Consider the following 9284-nt stretch of genomic DNA (forward strand, 5'->3'; position numbering starts at 1 on the left):
CATGAAGAAGGGCTGCAGCACTGGAGTAGAGATGAAAAGGCATTAGTCTAGCTGGGACTGACCCACTTGCAAGCACGCATGTAAGTAATCAATAAGTACTTCACCTGAGGCCAAAACCAAAGAGTAGCTGCGCTGTCTGAAAGGCAAATGTGGCACTCAGTTAAAAGCACTACATAAAGAAACTGGGCAGAGTAATTGTGCTGCTTCAGGAATTTTCTCAGGGCTGAATGCTGAGGGTCAAAGTTTGAATTTAGTGCAGAACCAAGAGAAACAAGTGGATATGCCAGCTGTGGGCAACAGAAAGGTTTTGCTACATCTTGGTAAACTACAAAAGCCGTAAGAAAATGGAGAATACTTTTGAAGTTTGGATACTTTTCTATTAAATATGATTAACATTTATGAACTGCAGGTCCAGGTTCATAATGTGTTTTTGGAGATGTGTCTGTTTTTATGTTATGGTACATAAGCTAAAGTCTGCTTTGACACAGAACTCCTAATACTAAAGTGTGCAGTGATATTCATCCCTACAAAGCAAAACACTGATTCACTCCAAAAATAATGTGTGGACCTGAAACAGAATTAACAGGAGATCTGATAAAAAACAGGAGGGCACAAGCAGAATGAAGAAAAAGAACAATGAGAAAAGTAAAAGTTTCCATGAAGAGCACGAAGGAAGTCTTCAGGATTCTACAAGGATAATGTTTACATCCTTCATTTTTTTAAACTATGTGGAGTGGGTTGTTACTTATCTGATTGCCCGTTATCTGATTAAACTTTAAACCACATAGAATTTTATTATAAAAACTAAAATTATGCAAGACTCATTAGATTTTAAATAAGTGAAAAAATGTACACATTATATCTTCAGTCCAATGATCAAATAACCTAGAGTCAAGCCCTAGCATTTTGGGTAAGATCAAGGTAATACTTGGTGAAATTTCATAGTGAACTGTACTTTTGTTTTCAAATGCTGAAATCGGTTAAAGCTACTTTCATGCAGCCTGTCTGCAGCAGCAGGACAGCATTGGTACTTTCAAATGAATTTTACCTTGTATTTGGATTTATCTGAACATAAAATTCAAAGCTTAACTCTAAGCATTTGAGATCAAATAAATCAAAAGCCAAAAGAATGTGTGAATCCCTGCAAGATGAAATAACTTAGTTTTGCCTAGATCTGCTTATTAGCTAAAAATAGTTTTGTATCATCTCTATTCAGAATCTCCAGTGATAGCACAAGGAGTGATAAAAACCCAACAGACACTTAAGAAACTAAATCGGTAGCTTAAAAAGAAAGAAAGGAAAATGAGACACTAACTGTGCTGTGAATTTTGTCCCTTTTTCAAATGGTATTTATGTGTGACTGGTGTTTTCTGAAAATGGATTGTCAGGTAAAATCTAAAACTGTATACATGCCTTCAGTGTGTTTCAGTTTGTGTGTGCTATTCAGTAGAAGACTAGACTTTCCTTCCTTTAAAAAGAAAGAATTAAATGCTTATGAAAATATGGTAGAAGAAAAAAAGAGGGAAAGATAAATGTTTATGGTATTAATTTTAATAATAATTGCTCCTTTCCACAGTCAAGTCAGTACTGATGTTGTTGTTACTCGAAAAAGTTTAATTTCCCTGTGAATTTGAGTCACTCACCATCAAATTATTTATCTTTTTCTCTGCTAGGTAATCCTTCAGCTATTGTTATTTAGAGAGGAACTGGAACCACCCTTGCAAACAGATGAGAAGGCAGGTCACCTTCCTGAAGGTACAGAGTGGATAGAACACGTAAAGAGGAGAGAAGGGTAAGTGGGGGAAAAAACAGATGGATTTGATAGCCAAGTTCTGATTTCTGAATGCAAGAAATGTTTCTCTTTCTTCAAGCCAATCTTTTTTCATTCCTTTTATTAGTTATCCAAATACATTTTAATTGTGTAAGCGGTCCCATTTCCTTTTTATTTGTTTGGTCTAATTAGGGTAATACTCAGATATTTGTGGAACTTTAAGCCAGCTGACTATAGTCATGCTTAAAGCTAGACCGTGCTTATTTATTGTTTGAACTTTAACAAGTGCCATGTCCTGCACTTTGGTCACAAAAGCTTCATGTATTGCTGCAGACTTGGAGCAGAGTGGCTGGAAAGCATCATGGAGGAAAAGGATCTGGGGTTGTTAGCTGACAGCCAGCTGACCATGAGCTCAGCAGTTTGCCCAGGTGGTCAAGAAGGCTAATGGCATCCTGGTTTGTATCCATCAGAAACAGCATAGCTAGCGGGATTAGGGTGGTGATCATCCCTCTGTAGTCAGCACTGGAGATGCTGCACCTTGAGTACTGTGTTCAGTTTTCGGCCCCTCACTGTAAGAAAGAAATTGAAGCTTTGGAGTGCGTCCAAAGAAAGGCAAAGAAGCTGTGTACGGTCTGGAGCACAAGTCTTATGGAAAATGGCTGAGGGAACTGGGATTGTTCAACATGGAGAAGAAAGGGAGCAGGGGTGACGTTATTGCTCTCTACAACTCCCTGAAGGGAGGTTATGGTGTGGTGAGGATTGGCCTCTTCTCCCAGGTAACAACAATAGCACAAAAAGTAAAGGCTTTAAGCTGTGACAGGGGAGGTTCAGGCTGGATATTAGGAAGAATTTCTCAGAAAGTGGTGAGGCATTGGAAAAGACTGCACATGGAAGTAATGCAGTCACTGTCCCTGAAGGTGTTCAAGAGATTTGTAGATGTGGCACTGAGAGACATGCTTAGTAAGCGTGGTGGGGATGAGCTGATGGCTGGTTTTGGTGATCTTAGTTTTCTTTCCAATCTTAATGATTCTATGATTCTATGACTCTGTATTTGCAGGGTCAGAAACTTTTTATCAGATATTCATCTTTTTCATTCTTCTATCACAGCCAGTTGTACTAATTTCTCAGTAACTGTATTAAAAAAAAAAATACTTTTTTTTTTTCCTGGATCAAGCAATCCCCAATTCTATTTTGATTAACTAGTGATCTATCTCTTAATTTATCTTCTGAGCAGACTTTCTAGTGGTTTTAGTTGTTATTGCTGTTTCTGTTTCTTTTTTTTTTTTTAATGTGAATAAAAACCCTCAAAGCATATTCTAAATGAGGCATAAACAGATTTTATTTTTAATTAATTTTGTGTTTTCAATCTCTTAAACTTTAGCACCAGGGAATTTTTAGTTCTCTGCTTGACTTTCAAGTAATCAATTGCTTTATTAACTAGTCTGCAGTGATAAGAAAGTGTCTGAGAGTCAACCATCAGAATGTATTTTTAGCTCTTTCATACAAGATTATTTACACTAAAACTGGACCTTACTTGCATAATTACAAATAACTGCAAAAAAAGCAATTTTTCATCCATTATTTGCCAGTCTGTACGTTAAGATGTAAAACATCCTAAGACTTAGATCTTGCAGTGCAACTAATGAGATCAAAGATATTTCTGAGGACTCTGAATAGCCATTAAAAGTTTCCAAAATGTATACTGGGGAGTATGTACAGCTGTATAGTTAACTGGGAAACATAGGAAACAGATTTTTGCCCTTAGCTCCATTGTCATCTCAAATTTGCCTGTGAATTAAGATAGTTTAAAAGTTGTTTAAAAGGCAACATTAGTGAACTGCTGTCTATGTACATTAGATTTTTGTTGTTGTTGTTGTTGACTATAAATCAATAAGGATCTTTATCTTAAATAGAAATCCATGCAAGCCAGTCTTAAAGCTTTGAAGTACTCAAGTTGAATTGAGGTCACACCTTGAAAGAAGGACAACAAGTTCAACACAAAGAAGACAAATTCTACAAGAAAAGTAAATGAGACTTAGAATCATAGATTGTTTGAGTTGGAAAGGAGCTTTAAAGGCCATCCGGTCCAACTCCACAGCAATGAACAGGGACACCTATAGCTGGATCAGGTACTCAGATCCCTTTACAGCCCAACCGAAAGTTTCCATGGATGGGGCATCCAACACCTCTCTGGACAACATGTTCCAGTGCTTCACTACCCTTATAGTAAAAAAAACATTTTTCTTATACAGTCTCCCATTTGAATTTGAGACGATTTCTCCTGCTAAAGAGTCTGTCCCCTCCTTTCTTATTGCTCATCTTTAGATACTGAAAGTATCAGCATGTTCTTCATTTGCAATTTCTTAAGCCATGGATGTGGTTTTGAGAAGAAATACTATGAAAACCTAACAAATTCCCCCCCAAAAAGATAATCTATTTTATAATCATGGTGCCAGAGCTGGTTCTGAAAATCAGCTGAAACAGAAAGCATATTGGTATATATCAGGAAACTCTATAGCTCCATAGCTCCAGTTTACTAAGGTAGAGCTTGCTTACTACATATTGAATATGATATGGACATACATTAAAGGCCCCCTTCCCATCCCAATGGTATTAGCCACCTGCATAAACAAGATCAGAATTGAGAGAAATAATTCTGAACCAAATTTATGAGACAATTCATACTGAAAGCTGCCAGCTTTTCAAGGTCTCTAAGAATAAGGGATAGGTAGATTGATAATATGACCTTTGACTGGATGTAACTTAGACAGAACAGCACATGTCACAGCTGATAAGGTTTGAAACACATCATGTGGCCTCATGTGAAAGTAGAGACTACCCTTTTTAGGCTTTTGTTCTACCTTTAAGATATATTAAAAGGGAGAAATCTGTAGTTCATGAAGGAACAAATTAAACGAGAAATTAAACTGAAAAAAAAAGGACGTGGGGGAGTTGGGATTTAGCTGTCAAATAGATTTCAATGGAATTAAGAAACATTGAATATCTGGAATGTGGACATTAATAGAGCTGGGAAGATAGCTAACTATTAATCCCTTTCCAATGTCAACTTCTAAATACATGAGGACTGCTCTGCTAGTAATGCCTCCTATATTATTCTGTTACCCACAAAGTCAAAGGCAGATGTTGATGGTATGGCTGTAGGGGTTGAACCTTCCCATCAATATTCTATTACATGTTGTTGCCATGCAGTGGTTGGCAGCAGAGGAACAGTCTGACAAAGTGGAATTTGATATGGACATGTGTATGAAACAAATACATACAATTGCATGTGGGCTCCTATTTATCACTGGCAAAAAATGTACTGCTATGGTGGTGACCATGTCAAAAAATAGTGTTTTGTAGTTGAGAATGTGTTCTGTGAAATAGTGTTATTCAGCTCTTTGTACTTGTTGTCCTTTCCATGGAAATAAACAGGAGACATTACTTTTGAAATAATCTCGATACACAGTCTTTTCATGGGAAGATCATTACTGAGAATGCAAAAAGGGAGAGTGGGAGTTTTTAATGAAGTTAGGAATAAGACTGGGAGTCCTAAATCTAGTACAGTGAAGCAACAGCCCAACTTCTTTAGGCTGTTAGGGCAGTGGGAAAATTGCATTGTAGAAAATCCTGGAGGAAGGTGGGGAATGGCAGCAGATTAAGGGTGGAACTTATGTGGAAGTAGTTATGAAAGGGCTTGGGAGAAGCCTGTTTTTTTTTATTTTTTCCCTAATACACTATGATCTCAGTGATCCACATTATCAAAATCTGATCAAACCACAAATCTGTCACTGGTATTTCTTGACCATGATTTCTTACCATTTTTTTTCATATAGTCTCCTGTATGGTTACAAGTGCAGATATAGCTAAAGAAAATTGAAGAATATAAATTCATTTATGTGTTTAGTCCTGTAAAAACATCTGCTTATGGCTGCTATGTCTTTGTATATTTTTCCTCACTCTCTTCCTTTATTGTAATTTCTCCCAGATGAGTTGTCCGATTGTGGAGGTGTGTTTTTTCGTTTGTTTGTTTTTTCAGATTCTCACTGTTTTCTCGTGATCTTACAAAACTGATTTTTTTGTTTGTTTGTTTTTATTATTTTTATTTTTTCTATGTTGCTGTCCTGGCAATAACATACATTTCTTTTTTTCCTGATGTGAGGTGTACATCATTGTTTCATTTTTTTTTTCACCTACCATTACTCCTTTACTAAATGGGTTGTAAAAAACTATCATTTTCGTTTCAGATGTCAGGAGTGAATTGACAAAAAAGACTTTCTGCATATCCTGCTGCTCTGCCTAGGAGGTGAAGAGGAATAATCTTCTTGCAAACCACAGGAAGCAGGTGATAGTTTTTTGCTACCAGAAAGATCTGAAAACTTTGTGAAAATGGTACTGTTTAATACTTTTCTGTGACAAAGGTTAGCTTCTACGTGTGTGTGTTGGTTGAATAAAACATTTTCCTATTAAAGTGATACGCTTCAGAAGGATTTTGTAACTATGAGAATGTAAGAAATGTGCATTTTGCCACTGAATTCATTAGCAACACATGTCACAGTTCTATCTGGGTGCTGCATATCACAAAATACAGAGATGCACACATAATATGTTCGAAGGCTGTTTATTTCTAGGATGCAGACATTTAAAAGAGAAGTAAAGGGCATATTATTATGCAGACTTTCAAGCATATTAATCTGTTTGGAGAAATATGATACAGATATATCGCTGGCAATGTACGACGAAGCTACAGGCATGCCTTGTACTAGACAATGTGGAGTTTACAATATGGAAATAACAATTGATTCCATGCTCAGTAGCAATATATGCAGCCTTGCAGGAAGGCTTTCTGAGTTGAATTAAAAAAAATGCAGAATTTATAGCAACCATTCTGGACGTCTGGAGTCAGCATTACCATGTCATTACAACTTCCTGCTATGTACATGAAAGGGAAGTGGAATTTCCCGTTTCAGTTTAAGAGTAGTTACTCAACGACTGTATTTCCCTTCTGACAAATGAAACTGAAATAGTAGAAGAAATCTTTTTCCTGTGGGCACCTCACTCTTATTAATTCCTGCTATTTTTTGGCAGCATCAGAAAATATATTGTCAAAACTGTCACCAAAACCAAATTTGAGTGGGAGGTATTTAATTTCCCCTTTCCATACTGCTGAATTCATGTTTGTTCTCTGTCAATCAGAATGGGAGTCAAAGTTATTTATAAAAAGGGAAGAAACTTGTATGTTTTCTGATGTTAAAAATATGTATTTTTTTCCTAGGAGTTTTCACTTTGAGGCCTCAAATAAGAATGACAGGTATGGATACATTAAATTGATTAGATAAATAATTTTTTCAACAACTCTAACTTTAGAAATATTGTCAAAGATTGTCAGAACTATGTTGTTTGACTTAAAATGCATTTATGTACTGATATGCACTTAAGTTTTATTTTCTCACTGACTTGGCCAATTTTACTGAAATAAAGCCCACATATCATCCTTGTACTTCCCTGAAGCAATTTAACATGTGAGGTGAATGAAGGTGAAAGCTGCTGTTGAATCACCAAGAAGAAATGAGGTGTAGAACTGGATGTGTAATGGAGACACAAGCAGGAAAGCAAGAGCCAAATGAGCTAGGAAATCACACTCAATGCTCTTCCAATTTCATAGTGATTCAGAAGCTGGAAGTCTCATACCATGTCTATAGGGAAATATGAGAACGATAAAGCACCCTCACCTTATTTTGCTGCATAAACCGTTTAGATTGCGCAATATTTTAATGAAGCTAAAAGAGAAGCCTACATAAAAGGTACAAAAATATGCCTAATAAAGCCAGATGCTACCTATTAAGCAACAAATGGAACAAAACAAAAGAAATGTTGAATCGTGTATGAGTCACCATGTTAGCTACTGCTTTCTGAGATGTAGTTTGGTTTCTGGAAGAAGATCCATTAGAGGTTTGTCATTGAAGCACCAACCCAGCTCTAGGATGATTTCTGATACTTTGGAATAGCAATCACAGCATTTCATAAGCAAATTTTTATTGGTGTCAAAATCCACACTGGAAAAATAGATATTTCATAGCATCTGCTGTTCCATAAAGAGAAGCATCTGAGTAAGAACATAATTAAACTTGTGGCATCTCAAGCGCTGTGTGTTAATCTAAGCAGGTAAATCAGCTCAGTGTGGATAACAGTGTAGAGGGCATACAGTACAAGGTTCTAAAAGTGAAAAATAAAAACAAGAAAGCACATTCTTTCACAGGCAGTGAATAATAATAATCAAAATGGACTCTGCAAGGACAGATTAGTGATGTGAAAGAAAGCAACCATAAAGCACCTATACACCCCAGAACACCAAGAGAATGGAGGTTAGGGAGATTGCTCCTATTTTTCTATTCCCAAACTTCCTAGGTATTAGTGCTTCATAAAACAGTTCTTCAGCTATTTCCACATGATTAAATTTTGGTTATCTCAGTGCAGCAGGATAATTGTATGCAAATCTTCATGAATTTCACATCGCTATCTCTTTTTAAATCTGTAATATTTATAACTCTTTGCTTCCCTTTAAAAACAGCAGGAAATGGAATAAAAACTTTTATCTTCAGATTTGTATTGATTGTATTGCTTACTTTTGGCAGGAGAAATTAAATTTTAATAGAAATTTGACAGATAGTCTTCATGGATTTTAAAATTTCTGGACAGTTGAAAATTCAACTACAACTTTACAATAACATCTGTTTACAGAGTTTTCATGACATTTGAACTGATCTTTCCTGAATAAGTTTTAAATCCACAGAATTGTTATTTAATACATTTTCCTAACAAATCTGTCTGATACGTTGACACAGTTCCTGTTTTATTGAAGGAGGGAATAAGAATTCAGAAGGACGTGAACTCTGCTTCTCAAGGTATCAAACAAGGGCTAATGTTGCTTCTATGTTGAAGCCGGAGAGACTCTCCACAGCCCAAGACTATTCCAGGACCATATAGAGCATGAATGTCCAACCTTTTGGCTTATGTGGGCCACAATGAATGAAGGGGAATTCACTTGGGATGTGTAAGTTGGACCATGTTGCACCAAAAGTATTACCTCCTATTTATTTCCATGGAAAATACAACAAACCCAAAGAGCTACAAAACACTATTTTTGAACATAGTCACCACCATCATCTTGAGGTGAAAAAGTGCCTTCACGGCACACTTATAAAAGTCTGCATGAATGGAGGTGATCACCAGTTGCTGTCACCACTGCTGAAACAGACCATCCACCACCTCACTGTGCTCACATCCACTGTTTGGTCTTCATAAATGTTCATGAAGCATTGATGAATGTAAATGGATGCCATTTCCACATAGAATAAATCTATGACACATCTTTGTATCATAGGCACTTCCATGTCAGATGTCATTGTGTCAGATTGCCCCTCTGCTTCCTTCTGTCACAGTGCAACAACATGTAGTGAAATATTAGTGGGAAGGTTCAGCTTCTACTGCCATATCACCAACATCTGTCTCT

At 36.5% G+C, this 9284-nt stretch overlaps 1 long non-coding RNA gene across 1 annotated transcript; it reads left to right on the forward strand.

The window, feature by feature from the left end:
• LOC104910383 lies at positions 1 to 6482 on the forward strand. The gene is made up of 3 exons (XR_793023.2): positions 1 to 80; positions 1674 to 1792; positions 6019 to 6482. It is a non-coding gene; the product is annotated as an uncharacterized LOC104910383 (long non-coding RNA).
• Positions 6483 to 9284: the final 2802 nt, after the last annotated feature.

Source organism: Meleagris gallopavo, chromosome 3 (genome assembly GCF_000146605.3).
Source record: "Meleagris gallopavo isolate NT-WF06-2002-E0010 breed Aviagen turkey brand Nicholas breeding stock chromosome 3, Turkey_5.1, whole genome shotgun sequence".
In the NCBI taxonomy this organism is placed as follows: domain Eukaryota; kingdom Metazoa; phylum Chordata; class Aves; order Galliformes; family Phasianidae; genus Meleagris; species Meleagris gallopavo.